Source organism: Quercus suber, unplaced genomic scaffold (assembly GCF_002906115.3).
Source record: "Quercus suber isolate HL8 unplaced genomic scaffold, Cork oak 2.0 scaffold_885, whole genome shotgun sequence".
Taxonomy (NCBI): domain Eukaryota; kingdom Viridiplantae; phylum Streptophyta; class Magnoliopsida; order Fagales; family Fagaceae; genus Quercus; species Quercus suber.
Window position 1 is genome coordinate 20,899 of NW_027070312.1, and position 5,112 is coordinate 26,010.

The 5,112-nt window shown below is 28.2% G+C and overlaps 1 non-coding gene across 1 annotated transcript; it reads right to left on the minus strand.

The window, feature by feature from the left end:
* Positions 1 to 4,058: 4,058 nt before the first annotated feature.
* Positions 4,059 to 4,131, minus strand: TRNAK-UUU (transfer RNA lysine (anticodon UUU)). The gene has a single exon. It is a non-coding gene; the product is annotated as a tRNA-Lys (tRNA).
* Positions 4,132 to 5,112: the final 981 nt, after the last annotated feature.

Here is a 5,112-nt window from a genome sequence, read left to right on the forward strand (position 1 = left end):
TCTCTATCATCCCCAACTATTTATGTATAGACAAAAAAAGAGTTAAAATTGTCTTTGTTGTGAAAGTTGAAGTTACTATTAAGTTATTTTACTATTAAGTGAAGTTGCAAACTTGCAATAGTGTTTTTGATAGATCAAGTTCTATTGTGTTTAATAGAAATATATGAATTTAAATATAAAAACTTTAAAAAAGAAAAAATAGCTAAATCTCAAGAAGAATCTCTTGATAAATTTGATACTAGTAATACACAAACACACATATATATATTTAAAACGAAAACTTTAGGTGAAAATATTGATGCTTTATATTTATTTTGAAAACTAAATATTAATTTGAAAGAAGTTTTACCAAAAAAAAAAAAACCTCCAATTGACGAACTAATTATATAAACGGTTTAGATTCTTTTCTAAATGTTTTCATTGCATATGGAAGCAAACTAACACAACCTATTACAAACTTACTATTACTTTTATGTAAAGAAAATTTTCAAAATAAAATTGAAAAAATTCTACCTAAGATCAATTATATCATCAAAAATATTAAGTGGATTAGCTACATTGTCAATCAAAAATGATGTATTTGCAGAACCTGATTAAAAAACTTAATTATTAATTCTGTATCTTAAAAAAATGGGAAAATTGGATTTTAAATTGTTAAAGATTATAATATAGAAAGTTATATATAAATTCATTAATTGATATTTAAATAAATAATAAAATCACCCTTAAATTTATCGTCATTTTAGGCCTCAAATTGTATAAAGCCAACATTGTCACCAATAAAGGAAAATGAGAGAGAGTTGCTCCAAATAGTTGTTAGGTTATGCGAAAAGGAAAGTGATTAATGTATCAAGTAAGGAAGAATAAATTGATTTAAATAAATGGAATGAGTGAAAAGAGGTAGAGAAAAACCTAAAAAGCCACTATTAGAAATCATTAAAATGTAAAAAAAAAAAAAAACCTCCAATTGACGAACTAATTATATAAACGGTTTAGATTCTTTTCTAAATGTTTTCATTGCATATGGAAGTAAACTAACACAACCTATTACAAACTTACTATTACTTTTATGTAAAGAAAATTTTCAAAATAAAATTGAAAAAATTCTACCTAAGATCAATTATACCATCAAAAATATTAAGTGGATTAGCTACATTGTCAATCAAAAATGATATATTTGCAGAACCTGATTAAAAAACTTAATTATTAATTCTGTATCTTAAAAAAAAGGGGAAAATTGGATTTTAAATTGTTAAAGATTATAATATAGAAAGTTATATATAAATTCATTAATTGATATTTAAATAAATAATAAAATCACCCTTAAATTTATCGTCATTTTAGGCCTCAAATTGTATAAAGCCAACATTGTCACCAATAAAGGAAAATGAGAGAGAGTTGCTCCAAATAGTTGTTAGGTTATGCGAAAAGGAAAGTGATTAATGTATCAAGTAAGGAAGAATAAATTGATTTAAATAAATGGAATGAGTGAAAAGAGGTAGAGAAAAACCTAAAAAGCCACTATTAGAAATCATTAAAATGGCATGTCATTAGGCAAATAACAGAGAGTATAATCTTGGATATTTTAAAGAGTAATGTTACAACCACAACTTACTCATATGGCAAGTTGTGAGTGGCGGAGTTGTGGACTCACATGGATCTACTACTTTTACTCCACTACTCACGACTTATCATATGAGCAAGTTGTGACAAAAGTTGTGGTCCTAACATTTTCCTATGATAAAATGAAAAATAAAAATATATATGATCAATTTCCAAAAAAATAAATAAATAATGGAAGTTGAAAAAAATGACATTAATTAAAAAGATAACAAAAAAGATGATTTTTGAATATGATATAATGACTAAAAATAAATACATGGTCTATTTGGATTAATACGTGGAGAATTCATATTTTCATAATCCACCCTAAAGATTGGAGACTACAACTTTGTTATTGTCAATAAAAGTTTGAAGTTAGAAGCCAAATATCCAAATCAATGACCATGCTTGGAAACATGCTTCCCTCAATGGTCTACACATTATAAAGGAACATTGATGCATGTCACGCTTATATGCACATCTGCTTTCCAATGCAACCAAAATTTATTTGTCTTGTCATGGGAAAATTGGATTTTAAATTGTTAAAGATTATAATATAGAAAGTTATATATAAATTCATTAATTGATATTTAAATAAATAATAAAATCACCCTTAAATTTATCGTCATTTTAGGCCTCAAATTGTATAAAGCCAACATTGTCACCAATAAAGGAAAATGAGAGAGAGTTGCTCCAAATAGTTGTTAGGTTATGCGAAAAGGAAAGTGATTAATGTATCAAGTAAGGAAGAATAAATTGATTTAAATAAATGGAATGAGTGAAAAGAGGTAGAGAAAAACCTAAAAAGCCACTATTAGAAATCATTAAAATGCCATGTCATTAGGCAAATAATAGAGAGTATAATCTGGGATATTTTAAAGAGTAATGTTACAACCACAACTTACTCATATGGCAAGTTGTGAGTGGCGGAGTTGTGGATTCACATGGATCCGCTGCTTTTACTCCACTACTCACGACTTATCATATGAGCAAGTTGTGGCAAAAGTTGTGATCCTAACATTTTTCTATGATAAAATGAAAAATAAAAATATATATGATCAATTACCAAAAAAATAAATAAATAATGGAAGTTGAAAAAAATGACATTAATTAAAAAGATAACAAAAAAGATGATTTTTGAATATGATATAATGACTAAAAATAAATACATGGTCTATTTGGATTAATACGTGGAGAATTCATATTTTCATAATCCACCCTAAAGATTGGAGACTACAACTTTGTTATTGTCAATAAAAGTTTGAAGTTAGAAGCCAAATATCCAAATCAATGACCATGCTTGGAAACATGCTTCCCTCAATGGTCTACACATTATAAAGGAACATTGATGCATGTCACGCTTATATGCACATCTGCTTTCCAATGCAACCAAAATTTATTTGTCTTGTCAAGTTGGCCACTGAAAGTCTGTCTATTTCAAAGTCTGGCAACACAAAACAAACCAAGCTGCCACATCCAAAAGTAGTGTGCTATTCCGTTCATGAATTGGATCCAATAACAGCAAGAATGCATCTTTGGGTTTATGGCCTTCACAAGGACATAGTGCTTGTCTTATGAGGAAATCTTAGGCCGGTGTTAGCTAGGTTCTATCTTCTAGCCCCAAAGAAGAAAAACTTATCTGGTCTGTAAGAAAAAAGAGTGGAATCTATACCTTATCCTAAAAGAAAAAACAACTAACTTTCGGAAGGAAACAACAGAATTGGGGGACCTACTTCAGCCTTGCTTTTATAAACCTAGTAGGATTGATGTAAGAAATTCACAAATTTTGTTATAATTTTTTTTTTTAATGACAGATTGTGACTGATTGTCTGTCACTTTTATATAAATATGTCTTTTTTTTTTCATAGTTTGTTAGGTGGAAAGTGATGGCAAAAATTGTGTATTTGTTAGAGGAGGATTAACATGTAAAGAAATTTTTTTATAGTTGAGATGATCCTTTTATGTTTCCACTTACAAGTAGTGTAAACGGATTTCATGAAGGAGAGATTAATAGTTAGAATCTTCTCCCTTTTCCTTTCCTTTAGACCAAAACTCACTTATAAAATTAAATTAAAAAAATTAATAGAATCTTTCACAAATGGGTTTTGAGCTTTATAGAGGTTGACAACGGAACCTGATAAATAACAAATCATTCATATCATCCTTGGAATGGGAATCTTTCTAAAGGATGCTATTAATTTGCAGGTACATTTATGTAATACACACCTTTAAAGTGGGGTAGTAATTGCAACCACACTCCCAGTGGGGTTTGCCTCTTGATTTTATCCCTGAAGAATGATAGTTGTAATAGTTGGTAAGTCTTACATTTGAGTGGTTGTTGTGAAATTACAACTTCAAGGAAAGCAAAAAAAAATAGTAAGTCATAATTTCACAACAATTTCAAGGAAAACAAAAAAATAGTAGTAAAAATATTGAACAGAAAAACGAGAATGAGGCGCCGTCTGTGGGAATCGAACCCACGACCACGTGGTTAAAAGCCACGCGCTCTACCGGCTGAGCTAAGACGGCTACTTGATTTTTTATTTCGAAATATGTCTAATAAACCTATGTTTCTCATCTTTTTCCGGCTTATTTTCGACTACTAGTACTCCACTAGGCCTCTGTGAAGAAGCTTGTTGCCACTTTTTCTTTCCTTTGTAAAACAGAAAAACTATACATAATTAGTTAAAAGGATGTGACGTATCAGAGAAGGTCTCCCTCAATAAATTTAAAGTCTAAGTTGATAATTTTATATAATTTTTTAAATTAGTAGTATTGCATCTCAATATAAAATTTAAATACTTTTCATTTCTTGAGATGTAAAATTATTAATTAATTTTTGTATTCAAATTTTATTAAACATGTCATTTTTTTATTGATAATATAACTAATTCAATTAATCTAAAGTATGATGTTATCAATTTTAATTTAAAATAAATTATTTGTGTCTACACAATTATTGGCATGAGGATTTTATATACACATAGGATTTAAGTTACACCTAGTGTAACTTTAAATAATATTACACTACTCAATATTTTTCAATTAAATACAAATTTTAACAAATCCAACGTTGGATTATATTATTTTCATATATTCTCCATGCTTGTGAAATTTCAAGATGATTAAATATCAATAATCATATCATCAATCAATTGTTTAAATTCAAGTTTTTGTAATTTAAAATATTGAATAAAATATGATTTTATAAATCGAATAATAAATAACAACTGATTGATATAAATATTGGTATGCATGCATGTTAAGAAAATATAATCCAACGGTAAAATTTTTAAAATATGAATTCAATAACAAGTTATTGGGTGGTGTAATATTACTTAAAGTTACAAAAGGTGTAACTTGAACCTAACCTTTATAAAGTTTTCCGACGAAGATTTACTTGAAATCCACCCGATCCGCGCAAAATATCACCGGATTTGGCGAGATCTGTGCCAGATCTGGGGGAGATCTCACCAAATTTGGCAAGATCTCAACAAATCTAGTAAGGAC